Source organism: Triticum urartu, chromosome 6A (assembly GCF_056163025.1).
Source record: "Triticum urartu cultivar PI428250 chromosome 6A, HENAU_Tu73, whole genome shotgun sequence".
NCBI lineage: Eukaryota > Viridiplantae > Streptophyta > Magnoliopsida > Poales > Poaceae > Triticum > Triticum urartu.
In genome coordinates, this window is record NC_141878.1 from 485,509,088 (window position 1) to 485,529,358 (window position 20,271).

The 20,271-nt window shown below is 42.5% G+C and overlaps 1 pseudogene; it reads left to right on the forward strand.

Moving 5' to 3' along the window:
* Positions 1-5,650: 5,650 nt before the first annotated feature.
* LOC125516853 (uncharacterized) overlaps positions 5,651-20,271 on the forward strand; it is a 75,992-nt pseudogene continuing 61,371 nt past the window's right edge.

The following is a 20,271-nucleotide window of genomic DNA, read 5'->3' on the forward strand; positions in this document are numbered from 1 at the left end:
CAACTGAACTTAACTTGGTGTTCCCTTTCCATCATACTCCTCGAACATCACCGCCAAAACCTAGAAAAATCCAATGGCCCTAAAGCATGATATTGTCCCAATCTCCTAAACAAAACATTGTAGCACGAAGAGGCTATCATCAAGCTCCCTGATTTATGGTTTATGTGCCAAGTTCCACACATACCTCATCGTGCCCTTAAAGGAATTATGGCGGAAGAATTTGCGTGTATTCACCCTTGAAATAGCCAGCCATCTTGACAACTTCGAGAGATCGGCGATCTCCACCTCGCCGACAAACACATCATCCAACTCCGTGTCCTTCAAGTTCATCCTCCTCATGGCTTCTTCTAGATCAATTTGATCCCTTCCTTTGCCCTTGCCCTTTGCATCTCCATTAGCTCCCGTCGACAACTCCGCCATCGTGATAGGATCATACAGGTGGGGTGGAACCCTGGGGTGGGTTTTGTTGCCGGAGCGGTATCACGAAAACCTCAATGCCAGTGGGAGCCGACGGAGTACAAAAACCATATGCACCTATGGTACATGGTGTTTATCAACTCATGGCTACAAGAGAAAGGGGTCTCTTGTGAGTGGGATGCAAGCATAGCCTACTCAAGAGATTAAATGGACCACAGGCAGTTTGGCCCATTAACACATGCACATTTTCTTTTTCTTGAAAATTCACTTGATATATAAATAAATTGAGAAAAGTATGTTTATTTAATGAATACATAATTAAAAAATAAGTATATTTCATGCACATGTTGTTAGAACATTGTTCATGTTTATGTAAAAATCTTGTTATTATTAAACAATTCCCCCATAATTTTAAGTAAATGTCCAAGCAATTAAAGGAAAACTTGTTCATGTATTTTTTCAAAAAAACTATGCAATTTTGGAATAGTGTTTATTCCTTTTAAGAACAAAAAAATGTACAACTAAAAAAAGTGTTCACGCATCTTGAAAAATCTTCATATAGTTTGAAGAGTATTTACACATTTATTTAAAAGGGATTTTTATTTCTGTGCCCGTAGTTCGTTAGTTCTACTCATTCATCCCCACGCTCTTAACTTTTACTCACTTTTCTCCACTCCCTTGCCCGAAACCCTCAGAACTGGTCATAGCGGACGTTGACGTCGGGTCAATGGCTTGACCGTTAACTCTAACGAGTGGGGCTGTGTAGGGCCGAGTCCACATTTTGACCGTTACGTGCTAACGAGTGGGGCCGCAAAACTGACACTCACTGTAACCTGAATCAGATCGAGTCGCTTCCGCGCCGCCCCCTCCGCCGCTGTCGTGCTGCCTTCGCCGCAGTCGTGCCGCCTCCGCCGCATCTACCCTCTCTCCCCATCTAGGATTAGGAAGCAATGTCGGGGGAGCACCCCGTCCGGCGCATCGACCGTGGAGATGATTGGGTCGAATCAGAGGCGGATAATTCATGGATTCCACCTGGGTAAGCATCGTTTTTCCTCTAAAATTGATTAGGAGATCCATAAATTAGGTTGTATTTGACCGTCGTTGGCGTGAATCGGTGCAATTGTTCTGAACATTTTCGGCCTAACTGCACCCTTTATTTCATCGAATAGGGTTGATCCTGCACTTGCTTTTCGGCTGGTGGTTAGAATGGAAACTAGCGAGCTGCGTGCAACTAAACCGTGTCTGATTTCTGGATTTTTCTATCTGAAAGTGGCAGAAACCAGCGTTTCATTCATAGATTTCCGTGAGGCACTCTATTGTGAGTATCTGTGGAGCCCTGCCGGTGCTGTTGAACTGAGATATTTCAACAGTACCGAGCAGAGATTTGTCCCATTAACTTGTGATGAGCATTTGAGATTGCTATTTAGTTTGAATGCTGACAGCCATTTCGGTAAAATCCATATCGGTGTGCTTCAGGCACGCAAACAACATATCCCGAAGGGGAAGGTTGTTCAGACATCATCTGTCTCTGCTAATAGTGAGCGTCCTCGCACTCCTTGTAGGTCGAGACCAAGTAAACCTAGTGGTTCTGAAAGCCACAACATGTCGGCTACCGCTAATTATGCCACTTCTCCTCTCCCTTCTGCACCTGATGTAGAAGTAGATGCAGAGCCTGACGAGGAAGTGCCTCGACATGATGATGAGGATGAGACTCTATTCCCTGAACTGGTAGATAGAGTCAGTCAATAGGAAATGGAAGATGAATATCCAGAGGAGCCTAGCAGCCGTGCTAGATTTTATGACACTGGCGATGAAGAGAGGGAGGAGAACATCGACTCCTTAGTTTTACAAGAATATGATGGTGAGTACATGTCAACAATTCAGTGGAATAGGGAGAATCCTCAGCTTACTCTAGGAACCATATTCAAATCGATGGTGGACTGTCGTAATGCAGTGACTACATATTGCATTCTCACTGAAAACTCCTATGAGGTTGATAGGAGTGAGCCAAGAAGATCCACTGTTCATTGCCATTACGATAGGTGTAGGTGGAGGTTGCATGCATCCACTATGCTAAAGGCAAATTGATTCAGGTATTACAACTGAATCTTTTTTTTTCAGATTATTTATCCATTCTATATTGAGATCATGTGTATTGTTTCTTAATTGTATTTGACATCATTTTTCATTTTGTTTCGGATAAAAAAAACCACATGGGCACACTTGCCCACCTAGAGGGGGAGGGGGAAAGGACAAATCAAAGCTTGCAAAGACTAGGTGGGTGGCAGATGCAATCTTGGATCGGGTGAGGGAAACACCAACAATTGGTCCAACATCACTCCATGGGAAGCTATTTGAGAAGTACAAGATTAATATACCTTACATGAAGATTTTCTATGCTAAGGAAAGGGCTATTGATATGATTAATGGTCCATGGAATGTGAGTTTTCAGTTGCTTTACACCTTCAAAGCTGAAGTGGATACGGCTAGTCCAGGGAGTGTTGTAGAGATTGACAAGCATACAATTCAATACAAATTAAAAGGGAAGACAATGGAGAAGGAGTGCTTCAGGAGGGCTTTTGTTTGTTTCAAGGCTTGCTGGCAGGGGTTTCTGAATGGTTGTAGGCCCTATTTGGTTGTCGATGCAACTGCTTTGAATGGAAGATGGAGAGGTCAACTAGCAGCAGCTTCTGCAGTTGATGGACACAACTGGCTATTCCCAGTTGCATTTGGTGTGTTGGAGGTAGAGTCTGAGGAGAGTTGGGTCTGGTTTATATAGCAATTGCGCAACATTATAGGTACACCCTCAGGTTTAGTTATACACACAGATGTTTGCAAGGGTTTAGAGAGTGCAGTAGAAGTTGTATTCCCTAGAGTGGAACAGGGAATGTATGCGACACCTAGCGCAGAATTTTAAAAAGAAATTCAAAGGCAAAGTTTATGATGAGAACCTATGGCCAGCATCATACACATGCAGCATGAGGAAGCATGAGCACCATTTGAGAGTGTTGTACGCTCACAATCCTTTGGTGAAGGAGTACATGGATGAACATCATGGAAAGCTATGGTCAAGAAGCAAATTCAATGAAATCTGCAAAGTAGCCTATGTGAACAATAACCTCGCTGAGTGTTTCAATGCAAAGTTCAAGTCAGTGAAAGGGCTTTTGTTGTGGCAAGCATTTGATAAGATTAGGAAGATGATCATGATAAAGATGGCTCTTCGTAAAAGAACTGCAGAAACACAATATGTTGGCCATCTTATGCTCCCATCTCTGATTAAGGCATTGCATGCCAAGGCAAGAGGACTAAGGATGAAATGCATTCGACCGTTGACATACGAGGCTGAGGTGACATACACTGACAGTAAAAATAGGGAATGAAGATATCCAGTGAACCTTGCAACTAAGGAATGCAAGTGTAGGCAATGGCAGATCCGCGGGACGCCATGCATACATGCCCTACATCTCATGACTGTTATTGGAGGTGAAGATGGTGAAGTTGATTAGTATTGCTCTGAATATTTCTCTGTTGCCAAATTTAGGGCTTCTTATGCTGAAATGTGCCCGCACTCTTGGGAAAATACCAATGGAACATAGTAGACCCATGGTTCTGATGAGGACATCCCAACCATGGGCACCACACCACCAACCATCAACGGTCCAATCACAAGAAGTCGTGCAATGCAAATACAGGATCAGGTGAACGCCAACTTAAGTCTATCATTTGACCTTGAAAACATGGTTGTGCCTTCACCTCCTTTGTTGTTGGTTGAACTCAGGTGCGATATCAAAGAAGGCCAAACACATTTCAGTCCATGCAAAACAATGTTTTATGACGAGGAAACAAAGTTAGGAATTCATGAAGAATGAGTTGTCTGCTGAAGAAACTTTGTTGCGATTCTGATGAAATAATGTTTTGGACGAGTTTGGATATCCCAACTTGCGAAAGATTTCCAGAACTCGAGTTTTCTGCTGAATGAAACATTGTTCGACCCTGATAAACAATGTTTGGTCGGGAACTACCAACCACCTCCAACGAGAGTATTCCAGAAGCTACCTCATTAAGTCTTGAAGCCATTTAGTCAAACAAAGCTGGTTCCCTTTCACACCTAAGCTGGATCCAGAAGCTAGTTCTCTTTCACACCTATCCAGGGGGGTTGTCCCGATTATAAATAGGCTAGCTCTTCCCTTCGTTGGGGACTTTTGCCATTTCTATCAAAGACTAAAGACATAGACTCCTCCTGAGATTGGAGAGCTCTTGTTATCCTTATTCTCGTGATTCCTTAAGAATTTGCTCCTAATTTGTGCTCCACGACTAGATCGTGTTGTGTGGGTTAGAGTTCGTGGTTTTCCTTGCGGATTGCACCTATCCCGTGCTCCACGACTTTGAGCGTGGTTGTGTGGGGTAGTATTGCGGGTTGTGGATCGGCGAATGTTCGGATTGCAAGCTTCGGTGAGCATCCTCCTCGTCGGGTCATAATCTCTTATTTTCCATTTTCCGGCTGCTTGCAGCTAGTTATCCCCATCCGTTTATCGATCCTACGCCGTGAAGATCGGACCTCCCCTTGAACACCCTCTTCTCCGAAGACGGCGTCGCATCATCTAGTATTCAGAGCAAGGTTTACACGGTAGGATCTGTATCTTTGTTTCTAGATCTATCCTTTTTAGTTTGGTTTTCTCCGTCCTAGAGTCCAAAGCCAAAAAGCCACAAAAAATCCAAGCCTTTGTTGCTGAGATCTAGTTGTTTGCTTTCCTCTTTGTGTTCGCACCAAGTTCTATCCAAAGCTGTTGTTGTTTTTCTTTGAGTCTTGTTGTTGGATCTATTGTGCTGCAAAAAAAGAGCAAAAAAAAGGATGAAAAAAAGAGTGAAAAACAAAAGCAAAAAAAAAGAGAAGAGAAAGTGTTGAGCAACTATCCAATCATATTCAGTTTGATGAGAAATTTTAGAAGTTGAAGTGGCAAGTGTTGCAACTCAAACGTGGTGCAATGATCTACAATTTTTTCTTGTTCATTTGGTTTGCATCGATTGGATCTCAGCACTAGCCCTCCCTTTTTACCCCACCTAGATCCACCTAGAAACCGTCAGCTTCCTTCCTTTCATTCGCCCTTCCACTCCTGATTTGCTACTTCCGCACAGCCGCCAAGGAATCATTAGAATTTGGGTAAGCAAGAAGGTGAGCTGAGTGTTTTTCCACATATATTTTTCTTTTGTCCACTTGTTTCCAAGAGTTAACATGACAGGATCCAACACGAGTGTACATGGACATCAACATGTGGAAGATGATCTCCCAAAAACTCGCGCAACACTTGGTGATATGATTGAGGAGAGTATAGTTGCAGCTATACGAAGGATGTTCGGTGGTCGTCTTCCTATCGCGGGTAACGGGGATCAACATCAACACAGCCCCACTGCCTCGCTGGCTACCGACAACCGGCAACGTCAAGGAAACGACGATCGCCATGTTGGTCGTGGAAGAGCGGCAGGAGCTGCTGCCCACGGCGCCCCTGCTGTTGCTGCTGAACGGAGGCGTGACGACTTTGCTGTGCCCCGTGAGGGTGGGCTGCATGGAGGAGATGCTCGCGGGCGAGGCCATGACCCCCGCGGGTTTGGTGCTGATCACCAACGACGAGCGACACATGATAGTGATGCCATCTTCCTTGAAGATCTCTCCGAGCATGGTGACGAAGATGAAGGCATGTGGGACTATGAACCCTACTCCCCGCCTCGCCGTGGTGCTGTTTTTGGTCGCAACGATCATCATTATGACCGCCGTGATCAGGATGACCGTGACAACCAAGCAAGAGTCAAGCTACATGTGCCATCATTCACGGAAAAAGAGGATCTGGATGCATATATTGAGTGGGAAGAGAAGTGTGATCAAATCTTTCGCATCCATGGTTTTTCTGAAGCCAAGAGAGTTGATATTGCTGTTATGGAGTTCTCTGGTTATGCTCTTACATGGTGGAATCAACTACAAGACGATCAGTTGATGTCAGGCAATAATCATATCCGCAGTTGGAGTTTGATGAAGGAAGTTATGAGGCGTCGTTTTGTTCCATCATATTATGAGAGGCAATTCTACAAGCGGTTGCAGGGGATCACTCAAGGTTCCTACACCATTGAGGAGTACTATAAGGAGATGGAGGTGCTGCTAATTCGGACAAGAACCCGTGAAAGTGATGAGGCGAAGATGGCAAGATTTTTACATGGGCTGAATGATGAAATATCAGATTTTGTGGAGATGTTTCCTTATGATACATTACAAGATGTGGTACATCAAGCTATAAGAGTTGAGAAGAAGAATATGCGTAATGGTCATACTCATGCTTTCCAAGGCCGCACCACCACCCGCTCATGGCAGCGAGCACAACAGCCATATGGTTCTCAGTTTGAGGGTGCACCACCTAGACACCCACATGCCTCGATGGCTTCCTCACCTGCTATTCGCAATCAAGATAAGAGGTCATCAGCTACACTAGGAGTATCCTCTGCTCCACCTCCAGAAAAGAGTTCTACACGCAACAGCGACATTCAATGCCACAAGTGCAAAGGAAGAGTTCATATTTCTTCAGAATGTCCTAGCAAAAGAACTATGAGCATCAATGAATGAGGTGAATGGGAGTCTGAAAGTGACTCTGAAGGTGGCAATGATGAAGTGGAAGAGGAGCAAGGTTGGGAAGTAGGAGGAACTATTTTATCTCATGAGGAACTTGATGGAGAATCTTTGGTTGTATGTCGCTCACTTAACGCTCAGGTTGTGGAGGAGGAAAAGGGGCAGCGGTATAATCTTTTCCACACCCATTGCCTTATCAACACAAAGATATGTCGAGTGATTGTTGATAGTGGCAGCTGCAACAATATTGCAAGTACGGAGATGGTCGAGAAGCTTCAATTGCAAACAGAACGTCACCCACACCCATACCGCATGCAATGGCTGAATGATTGCGGCGCAATTAAGGTGATTAGTAGCGTGCAAATAACATTTTCCATAGGGAAATATCAGGATGATGTTGAGTGTGATGTGGTGCCGATGCACGCTTGTCACTTGCTTCTTGGGCGACCGTGGTTGCATGACCATGATGTGCAAATCAGCAGGTGTGCAAATCGCTTATGTTTTGTCCATAGAGGAGAACAGTTCACTTGGCTGCCCATGACACCCGAGGAAGTCTATCTTGATGAGATGAAAAGAAAGGGAAATAAAAAGGGAGAGAGTGATCATACACAACGAGCGAGCCACCAACATAGTGAGGGAGTGTTTCCATAGCCAAAAGCTCCACAACCAAATATGACCAAGCCCCGGGAAAAAACAGAGATTAGTTATGATGGCTAGGAAAAGGGATCTGCGGGAATTGAGAGAACCTAATACTCCATTCTTTGTACTCATGTACAAGGAAACTTTATTGGTTGCTAATGATTTACCCTCAACTCTTCTTAGTGTTGTTTTTGATCTTTTGTAGGAGTATGAGGATGTGTTTCCCAAGGAGGTACCACCTGGTTTACCACCGAAGCGGGGCATTGAGCACCAAATCTACTTGGTTCCGGGTGCCCCACTACCAAACCGACCACCGTACCGAGCAAACCCAGAGGAGATGAAGGAAATTCAGAGGCAAGTAGAATATCTTCTTAACAAAGGGTACATAAGGGAAAGTCTTTCTCCTTGTGCTGCTCCCATTCTTTTAGTTCCAAAGAAAGATGGTACCATGCGCATGTGCACTGATTGCAGATCCGTTAACAACATAACTGTCTGATATCGTCACCCTATTCCTAGGCTCAATGATATGCTTGATGAACTTTGTGGCTCCACCATATTTTCTAAAATCGATTTACGAAGTGGTTACCACCACATAAGAATGGAAGAGGGTGACAAATGGAAAACTGCTTTTAAGACAAAATTTGGCTTGTATGAATGGTTGGTTATGCCTTTTGGATTAACAAATGCACCTAGTATTTTCATGAGATTGATGAATCATGTGCTTAGATCCTTCATTAGCCAATTTGTAGTGGTCTACTTTGATGACATATTGATTTTTAGAAAAACTTTGGAGGATCATGTTGGACATATAAAATGTGTGCTTGCTGTCCTACGAGAGGAAAAGTTGTATGCTAACGTGGAAAAGTGCACATTTTGCATAAACAAGGTTGTGTTTCTTGGCTTTGTTGTTTCAGCAAAAGGTGTGGAGGTCGATGAAGAGAAGATCAAGGCTATTCGTGAGTGGATGCCTCCACAAAATGTGAGCCAAGTACGTAGCTTCCTCGGACTTGCAGGTTTCTATAGCCGGTTCATGAAGGATTTCAGCACCATTGCTGCACCAATGAATGAGTTAATGAAGAAAGAGATTCCATTCCAATGGGGTGATGCCCAAGACCAGTCCTTCCAAGAACTGAAGATGAGATTGACATCAGCCCCATTGCTTTCCCTTCCTGATTTTGGTAAGACATTTGAGATTGAATGTGATGCAAGTGGTGTTTGCATTCGTGGAGTACTAATGCAAGAAGGTAAACCCATCGCCTATTTTAGTGAGAAGCTTAATGGTCCAACTCTTAATTATTCCGTCTATGATAAAGAATTGTATGCACTTGTTCGATCTTTGGAAACATGGCAACATTACCTGTGGCCAAAAGAGTTTGTAATACATTCTGACCATGAATCTTTAAAACATCTTAAGGGCCAGCTTAAACTGAACTGTAGACATGCAAAATGGAGTGAGTTCATAGAGTCTTTTCCTTATATTATCAAGTATAATAAAGGGAAGGATAATGTTATTGCCGACACATTGTCTAGACGTCACATTTTACTTTCCCAACTTGATGTTAAAATCTTGGTTTAGAAAGCATCAAAGAACTGTATGCTAACGACTCATTCTTTGCTGAACCATTTTCAAAGTGTAACAAGGGAAAGGGATGGGAGAAGTTTCACTTGCATGATGGATTTCTATTTCGAGCTAACAAATTGTGCATTCCAGATTGTTCTGTTCGTTTGTTGCTCTTTCAGGAGTCTCACGCTGGTGGTCTCATGGGACATTTTGGAGCCAAGAAAACTGAAAGTGTGCTCGTTGATCACTTCTTTTGGCCGCGAATGAGACGTGACATGGAACACTACGTGATGAGATGCGAGATTTGCCACAAAGCTAAGTCCTGCTTGAATCCTCATGGTTTATATACTCCTCTGTCTGTTCCGAATACTCTGTGGGAAGATATTTCTATGGATTTTGTTCTTGGTTTACCATGGACTAAGAGGGGGAGTGACTCGGTGTTTGTGGTAGTTGATCGTTTTAGCAAAATGGCACATTTTATCCCATGTCATAAGAGCGATGATGCTTCACACATTGCTGATCTGTTTTTCAGGGAAGTTGTGCGGCTACATGGAGTACCACACACGGTTGTGTCAGACCGTGATACCAAATTTCTGAGCTACTTTTGGAAGACCTTATGGGGAAAACTTGGCACCAAGCTCCTATTTTCCATGACATGCCACCCACAAACTGATGGACAAACTGAATTTGTCAACCGGACTTTATCCATGATGCTGCGAGCAGTCCTCAAGAAGAATTTGAAGATGTGGGAAGAGTGCCTACCTCATGTGGAGTCCGCGTATAACAGGGCGGTACATTCGACCACTAAATTTTGCCCATTTGAACTTGTTTATGGCTTCAAACCTATTGCTCCCATCGATCTTTTGCCTTTGCCACTGCAGGAACGAACTAGCCTTGATGCAAGAAAGCGTGCTGATTTCGTCAAGAAACTTCATGCCCAGGCAAAGGAGAACATTGAGAAAATGACTAAACAATATGCAAAGCAAGTAAACAAGACCAGGAAGAAGCTGGTGTTCGAGCAAGGTGATTTAGTCTAGGTACACCTTCGGAAGGACCATTTTCCAGAGCAATGCAAGTGCAAGTTGCAGCCACGCGGTGATGGACCATTTGCGGTGCTCGAGAGGATCAACGACAATGCATACAAGATCGATCTTCCAGAAGAATATGGTGTCAGCCCGACCTTCAATATCTCCGATCTTTCCCCATACTTTGGGCCTTTAGAGTCGAGAACGACTCCTTCTCAAGAGGGGGAGGATGATGAGGACATCCCAACCATGGGCACCACACCACCAACCATCAACGGTCCAATCACAAGAAGTCGCGCAATGCAAATACATGATCAGGTGAATGCCAACTTAAGTCTATCATTTGACCTTGAAAACATGGTTGGGCCTTCACCTCCTTTGTTGTTGGTTGAACTCAGGTGCGATATCAAAGAAGGCCAAACACATTTCAGTCCGTGCAAAACAATGTTTTATGACGAGGAAACAAAGTTAGGAATTCATGAAGAATGAGTTGTCTACTGAAGAAACATTGTTGCGATTCTGACGAAACAATGTTTTGCATGAGTTTGGATATCCCAACTTGCGAAAGATTTCCAGAACTTGAGTTTTCTGCTGAATCAAACATTGTTCGACCCCAATAAACAATGTTTGGTCGGGAACTACCAACCACCTCCAACGAGAGTATTCCAAAAGCTATCTCATTAAGTCTTGAAGCCATTTAGTCAAACAAAGATGGTTCCCTTTCACACCTAAGCTAGATCCAGAAGCTAGTTCTCTTTCACACCTATCCAGGGGGGTTGTCCCGATTATAAATAGGCTAGCTCTTCCCTTCGTTGGGGACTTTTGCCATTTCTATCAAAGACCAAAGACATAGACTCCTCCTGAGATTGGAGAGCTCTTGTTATCCTTATTCTCGTGATTCCTTGAGAAATTGCTCCTAATTCATGCTCCACGACTAGATCATGTTGTGCGGGTTAGAGTTCGTGGTTTCCCTTGCGGATTGCACCTATCCCGTGCTCCACGACTTTGAGCGTGGTTGTGTGGGATAGTATTGCAGGTTGTGGATCGGCGAATGTTCGGATTGCAAGCTTCGGTGAGCATCCTCCTCGTCGGGTCATAATCTCTTATTTTCCATTTTCTGGCTCCTTGCAGCTAGTTATCCCCATCCGTTTATCGATCCTACGCCGTGAACAAGGTTGTCAGAATCGGGATTCTGAATCGGATTGGAGCTTCGATGGTAGGGTCATGAATCGTAGAATCTTCACTATCAAGATCGTAGAAACGTAGATTCTATGAACTAAAATCGTAGAATCAGAGGGGTTAGCTTGGATTGTAAAGTTGTAGAATCGTACAACAAAATCGCGATTCTGACAACCTTGGCCGTGAAGATCGGACCTCCCCTTGAACACCCTCTTCTCCGAAGATGGTGTCACATCAGGTTCAAACTCCATTCTCCTGTACTGACTAGACCACCAGGAAGACCAAGGAAAAACATTATAAGAGCTGGTGAAGAGGGTCGTGTAAAAACCGCGTAAGTGCAAAAGATGTGGTATCGTAGGGCATATTGCTAGGCGTTGTACCAATCCAGTTGATGCATCATTTGGAGAAGATGAACAATGGGTAGTAGCAAATGCAGAGGAGAATGCAGCTGAAGTAGCAGCTTGGTATGGGTGCAACCTTTCCCTTTTTTGCATTTGTTCTCTTTTTATCGATGGCTAAGCTTATTTCTATTTGACCTAGCTCTAGGATAATTAGAGGCACAGGACAGAAAAGACCTAGAGAGGAAGAAACTTCGGTTGAACCATCATCTGATGCAGAATTTGAAACCATGGCTTATGAAGGTTTTGAAGCTATAAGAGAGGAGGAAGTTATTTTGTCTGAAGTCCTTTAAGGACTAGTGAACCCATAGATGACCGTCAACTGGTCATCACTTGCTCGGTCAGTCAAAGCTCAACAAAACCGCCACCACCAAAAGTGAAGATCAGAAGCAACAAGACAAAGCTTTCAAAAGCACAAAATATCCTAGCTAGGGAAACCAGGAGCAAGACGGTTAACCCATCCCGGAACACAAGGAGCAAGGCAGATATTTGAATTTGAACTTGAATGCAAGTCATAAACCTTGAACTTCAAGGATTTTAATAAGGATTTTGTCGTCAATTTTAACTACTGTGAAAACTTGTAAGTTGTAATATTTTTATTTGTAATTTGATGTGAAATTTGAGGTAGAATACAAAATTGAGGCAAAATTTGAATTTGAACCAACACTTGAATTCCATTCCCTGTGGTGTGAGTTGAAATCCGATCTCTTTTGCGTGGTAAAACTTGTAGTCATGAGAAATGTGCTCCAAATGAGCTCCCAAGCTAGGGTAAACAGTCCCATTTGTAATCAAGTTTTTTGGACCTACTCTAAATGAGCCAAATAATTTTTATTAACACCTATTCAATCTATATAGTGTAGATTCGAAGTATCACTATTTATTGAATTAATCTTCATATTTTTACTTTTTTTTTGAAAAAATATACTTTAAAAGAAAACCATTAAAACATGTTTAAAATATGAAAATGGAAAACTAAGTTCAGATCCTTCTTATTCACTTTGAAATCAAGCTTTGGTGATTTTTTATATTCAAAAACCAAAGGGAACCCTACCTCCTCTCCTTGGACTATATGAAATGTTGTACGTGATATCTCATATGTGTGAAGGTTTTTTCATGAAAATGTCCATAGACAAAGTTTATGATTTTTGGTTGGTAACATGTCACACAAGATAACATTGTGCGCAGGTTATATTTTTTTTTGATTTTTTTAAATTAATGGTACTCATTTGACCTTGATCGTGCTAGCTAGTTTTTTTATAAATGTCCGCATACCAAGTTTAGTATTTTTCCTTGTTAGTGTGTCTTATAAAACGACAAACGACGAAGGTTTCATATTTTTAAGATTTTTTTAAAATTAGTTATGCTCGGTCAAAGCCTTGGAAACCCCGTTGACCAGCTCAAAACCCCTCTAAACCCCGCGGGGTTCGCCTAACCCTAGCTCCAAACGTCAGTCGTCCGATCATACCCTAGCGCCAAGCGACAACCCTCAGATGTGGTCTTCTAGAAGGAATTCCGAGGGCAGGCTACGTGTAGGCTCCACATCGTTGGATCACATGGACGGCTATGCATCGTTGGATCGTGGGGTGATCCGCGAGAGGCGGTCCGCGAGAGTTGTTGGTTGTGCTCGCCCACCTTGCCTCCCTTTCTTCCGCTGCTTATTCTGCAGCGATGAGAGGAGTCACTCCTCTGCTTCTTCTCTGGTGATGAGAGGGGCCACTCCCATGCTTCTTCTTCTCCGGCGACTTTGGGCGATATGTCGAGCTCCACTTCAGCCTCCCGCCCCTCGTGGACCCAGTATGGTCCACTTCCCATGGAGTGATGTCCTGACTGCCCACGCAGCGCGCCACTGATATGGTTGACTTCGAAGGAGGTCAAGAATGGCAACTATGGGCGCGAGTTCGTGAAATGCGAGAGCAAGCCAGAGGGGCAGGTTAGGTCTCATGATTTTTCTCTGATGTCTTTTTCTATTTGCTTTTAATTCTTTTTTCCTTGGATCTGGGATTTAGGGTTCATGTTTTCGTTTCAGATTGTGAAGAAATGCACACATTTTGAATGGCTGGATGACTACGTTAAGCGAATTCAATTCAATGGGGCCCCAACCCGGGAGCTCAATCTGCTGTCAGCACCAACGAATTTGGTCTCTGGAAGTGCTGCTCTGACAGTTGGGGATGCAGATCTGAAGGGGGAATTGAAGAAGATGAACAAGAACTTGAAGCATATGATTCAATTGAACAAGCAGGCGAATCTGATAGCTTTAGGATTTTATTTTTGTATAGTTGCTCTAGGAATTTCTTACTTGTTGGTCATCACTCATTAGAGATGTTATTTGTATCGTGTCATGTGCTCTACGATTTTCTTAAGGGTTTGTGGATCATGTGCTCTCTGTGTTGCTTAATTTGTGGATCATGTGCTCTCTATGTTGCTTAATTTGTGGATCATGTGCTCTCTCTGTTGCTTAAACTATGTCTCTATCTCCATCTCTAAATCCCTGTAGGTGTTAGTTTTTGACACTTTTAGTTTCATCACACAACACCAACCGCAAAAGAAAAAAATGTAGTTCTAGGGCCCAAATTGAAACTAAGCTCTGGTTGGGCCGTCGCATTCTATTGACTGTCGAAGGCCCACAAAGATAAAAGAGGCCTAAAAAATAGTGCATGCACTGGCTCTATTTTTTTACTTGATTATTGTCATGGTAAATCCATTTATTGCCATGCCGACCAAAAATAGTGCATGATGGTAAATTGATTTATTGTTAGCAGTACAACTTTTGTCCCATGGCATTTTTGTATAGATAATTGCCATGGCGAGCTTAAGAATAACTTTTTCCATGTCATTGTTAGTGTAAGTACCATGAAAAATTCTTTAGGGTCCCAATTCTTTATTGAACTTGCCCATGTCAAATTTATTTGTACATATCGTGGCAATTTCCTTCTGCATATAGCCTATGGCACAACATTTTGATTTTTTGACATGCGGGTATTATAAACATGTTTTTGTTGCAAGAAAAATATTGTATACATGATTTTTTTGTTTTATACACAATTTTTTTGTAGAACATGGAAAATTTATTAGGGATCCCAATTTATTATTAAGAGCATCTCAGGTTTAATTATGTAGATCATGATATCCATCATAAACCACGTCTAAAATAAAGTCCGATGGCACCATTAGCCACCATGTCCATCTAGAGAGCATGTCTAGGGCTCGGATACGGCACCATATCCATCTAGAGAGCATGTTTACGGCTCGGCTACGGCACCATATCCATCTACCAATATCTCACGTAGCAAGCATACATCCATAACATAGAAAGTAGCAAGCATAGCATAGTTCTTACATAAAACATATGTGCATAAAAGAGTTCACGGTACAACCAACGATATAACATAAACACATATAAAAAGCCCTAACGGGCAAGATAAGCTTCACGAGACCGGCCAGGCCTTCACCACCATCTTCATTGCGCCTTCTCTTTAGTGCTCCTCCTCCATGCCATCCTTGCCGAGGTAGTAGGGGAGGCTGTGCATACCGCCGCGGGTGGGGAAGATGTAGTCGAAGTTTGTGAAGATGTTGTGGGTTATGAATGCAATGAATTCACATGCACACTAAAATACCATAGTAGTAGCACTAGTTTTAGAGCTACTAGTAGCGCGTGTACCAGCGCTACCAGTAAGGCGCTACATCTAACTGGTAGCAGTAGCGCTGGTTTTCTAGTGCGACTGCTATATCTAGTTAGCAGTAGCGCTTGGTAGGGAAAATCGCTACTGCTAATAGTAAGTAGCAGTAGCATTTCTTTTGAAAAGCGCTACCGCTAAATTTTCCTGTATTTTTGAAAATGCAGCTTATTGTCACTGTATTTGTATAGGTTTTATATACAGTACTTTCATCTTATGATTTTATGACCATGATTAGTTAGTATATACAACAGTGGGTGAGATGAATGTGGATTAGGTTCAAGTGGAGGCAACATGTGGTGCATGTCGAAAGTATACTACTAATCCACTGATATATAATAACTCATCATACTCATATAACAACTTAGCATCATCATCATAGTAATAAATAACTCATCATTGGTATCATAATAACAAGTCATACTCATCATAGTCATTACCACCAACACTATTTAATCATCATAGTCATAGTGTACTATCTAATCACCACCAACACTAGCTAATAATAATCATCATAGTCATTACCACCAACACTAGCTATTTAATCATCATAGTCATAGTGTAGCACATCATCATCTTCAAACTCATTCTAGTGCTAGCTAATCACTCCCGCTGCTCTCTCTCAGGTAAAATAGCATAAAACATGTGTAGCACACCTACTTCATCATATTGGAGCATGCAGATGAACCTGTCTCCTATTTGTGGGATGCGCTTCTGATTGCTGCCCCTAGTACTTCTCTGTTGCGATCCTGCAAGAACAGTAGGGTGGGAGGAGGAAGGAGGAGGATGAAGGAGAGAGGAGGGGGAGGGCGGTGGGAGGAGGGAGCACTGGTATGCGTCGGTGCTATACAAACGGTTTTTAACCCCTTTCCGCGGCGGCATTTGGAACCGTTGCCTAGTGAGTGACGGGGATAGGGGGGTCCTTCCCACACGACCCAGAAACCGTCGGGGATATGCCCTCCTGGCACACACGCTCGGCAAAATGAGGTCGTGTGCAACCGACGAGCGCACAGATACGGAACTACGTACAATAGAGCTAAAAATACAATTATACAGGCGAAATTGTTTTCGGTCACAAGTACATCCCACACAGTCAGTCCCCGCTAAACGTTTTCGTTCGTATGTACATCCCACACAGTCGCCCCAAGGAAAACGTTTCCGTTCATAGGTACATCACACACAGTTTTCCCCATTAAATCGTTTGTGATAGCGTTGTCATTGCACACGATATTAACAATTTTATCATTTGCGTTATTGAATGCATCACACACGGTGCGTAGAAAAAACTGTGTGGCAAAGGCTGTCCATCACACACCGTTTTTATGTGGTAAACATTTGTGCAAGGTGGCCTAACGCAAACAGTTTTCAAGAGAAGGTCGTGTGTGATTGTTCATTGATCCAACACGGTTTATTCCTATAAATTGTGTGCGTTGCATGAGGTCATCGCCCACGGTATCTTCTCAATAACCGTTTGCAATCGCAAAACCCAATTAGCAGGCTAATTCTCCATTAGCAGGCTAATTGCCCTATTATTAATAATTCATTTATTAATCTAATTGACATTCATATTAAGCACATAATATATTTCATTTCCATATTAAGGAAGCAGGTTTCATAATTGAAATACATCAGAGTACAACATGATATAGCTTCAGCACTCAGCTACCCCATTACACAACTGCATCAGCACCAAGTTTCACATACAACATGTAGAAGCTTTCGAAATTAGCATCATAGACGGTATATAGACAGATGCATCTCATCTGGAAAACTGTTGAAGCGGAAGGCGAATATTGAGCCTTCATTCATGTTGAAGGTCTTTGCAATTTTAGGCCAGTGCCTGTGGATGATTGACCGTCCGTCCTTCGTCCTCTTCAGGAACACTTCAATATTGAACCGTGGGTGTTGTATGAAAACCTTCCTCGCCTTCTGACCATAGAGGTGGTTTGAGAGGTAATCATTAGTGAACTGCTTTGGAAAGGCCTGAAAACAAAGATGTGCATAAATATCTTCTCTATATTGGAAATGGGGCAAAGGAATAAAAAAGGCAAGGCATAATAGTTAGTACCATCTTGTAGTGAACTAATGTCTTCTTCATTGTGCAGACAAAGATCTTGTTGTTTTTTGTCGCTAATTTCTTTATCCTAACAATCTTTCTGACTTTATTGAATTGATTGATATTCATGGACAACTCATTTCCCCATATGCAAAAAGGGTCGAACAATGGGTCAAAACCTCTAACAGCAGGACCTACATGTGCAAGACCAAATTGTTAAAAACCTAAATATTAGAATGGTTCCTGCAATTGCACAATAATGTGCTATTAGACAACAGACCATGCACGTGCTAACCTCGACGGTAAACCTCAGTGCTTCCCATTGTTTCCCTGCAACACATATAAGGTAGTTAGTCATCAGGTTAAGTAAGGGTTCACATGCTATCAGTAAAATATGTTGATGAAAAATAAGCACATTGCAGATTCATCAGATCAATTCAAGCCACATGGAAAACCCATTTATCCAAACCAAGCATGATTAAGAACTAGGAAATATAGCACTAGTATAAGTTTCTCATGTACTAAGTGCGGCCAAATTCGATTTATTCCTATCATGCACAATAATACAAAATTCTACCCACGACAATTAAACATCGCATAGCAGAATTGAACCAAGCAGTTAACTAAACACCACAACAAATGAACCAAACATTGACTGAGCACCACATTGCACAATATAACATACTCCTAATAGAAGATCAGACAGTTAACCAAACCAAGCATGCTTAACAACTTGGAAATATAGCAATTGTATTTGTTTCTCATGTATTTACTACAGCCAAATTCAATTTATTCCTCACATGGTATACAATAACAGAATGCACCCACAACTATTGAACATCGCATTGCAGAATTGAACCAAACAATTAACTAAACACCACAACACAAATGAACCAAACGTTAAATGAGCAGCACATTGCACAATGTATAACCAAACCAACCATGCTTGACAACTTGGAAATATAGCAATTGTATTCGTTTCTCATGTATTTTGTAAAGATAAATTCGATTTATTTCTCACATGGAAGATAATACAAAATTGCAGCCTGAAGAATTGAACATCACATTTGCAGAATTGAACCAAACAGTTAACTGAAGATGACAACTAATTAACAAAATAGTTAATAAGTGAGCACCACACTGCACGACATATAGAACATATACACTAGAGCAACAGATTGCATGGTAAAATTAGATAGCACAATTCACTAGAATTTGTGAAGGAAAGGCAGGAGCAGTACACGTGATAACCCACAAGTATAGGGGATCAATTGTAGCCTCTTTCGACAAGTAAGAGTGTCGAACCCAACGAGGAGCTAAAGGTAGAACAAATATTCCCTCAAGTTCTATCGACCACCGATACAACTCTACGCACACTTGACGTTCGCTTTACCAGAAACAAGTATGAAACTAGAAGTACTTTGTAGGTGTTGTTGGATAGGTATGCAAGATACTAAAGAGCAAGTAAATAAAAAGTAGGGGCTGTTTAGATAAAGACACAACTAAGTTAGGTTTAGTAGAGAGTTTGTTGTTACGAGAAAGTTATTTGTCCCTAGGCAATCGATAACTAGACCGGTAATCATTATTGCAATTTTATTTGAGGGAGAGGCATAAGCTAACATACTTTCTCTACTTGGATCATATGCACTTATGATTGGAAATCTAGCAAGCATCCGCAACTACTAAAGATTCATTAAGGTAAAACCCAACCATAGCATTAAAGCATCAAGTCCCCTTTATCCCATATGCAAACAACCTACTTACTCGGGTCTGTGCCTCTGTCACTCACGCTACCCACCATAAGAAAATCATAAGCATATTGCAAACCCTACAGCGGGAATGCCTCACGCTTGCGCGTCACGGAGAGCACCATAGGACAGCACCAATAATAAAACATACAACTCAAACCAATCACGATCATCAAATAGCCATTAGGACAAAACAGATCTACTCAAACATCATAGGATAGCCATACATCATTGGGAAATAATATATAGCGTTGAGCACCATGTTTAAGTAGAGATTACAGCGGGTAATAGAGAGGTTACACCGCTGCATAGAGGGGGGAAGAGTTGGTGATGATGGTGGTGAAGTTGTTGGTGAAGATGGCGGTGATGATGATGGCCCCTAGTGGCACTCCGGCGCCACCGGAAGCGAGGGGGAGAGAGCCCCCCTCCTTCTTCTTCTTCCTTGACCTCCTCCCTAGATGGGAGAAGGGTTTCCCCTCTGGTCCTTGGCTCCCATGGAGTGGGAGGGGCGAGAGCCCCACCGAGATTGGATCTATCTCTCTGTCTCTCTCTGGTTCTGCGTTCTCCCCTGGCTCTGTTTCACCGTTTCATATATATATGGAGATCCGTAACTCCGATTGGCCTGAAACCTTCGCCGTGATTTTTTTCGGAATATTAGCTTTCTTGCGGCAAAAGAAGAGCATCAACCGCCTTACGGTGGGCTCACGAGGGTAGGGGCGCGCCCCCTGCCTCGTGACCACCTCGGGCACTGGTTCGCGTTGATTTCCTTCCGAATTTTCCATATTTTCCAAAAATAAGCTCCATCCGTTTTTATCCCGTTTGGACTCCGTTTGATATGGATATTCTGCAAAACCAAAAACATGCAACAGACAGGAACTGACACTGGGCACTGGATCAATATGTTAGTCCCAAAAATAGTATAAAAAGTTGCCAAAAGTATATGAAAGTTCAATAATATTGG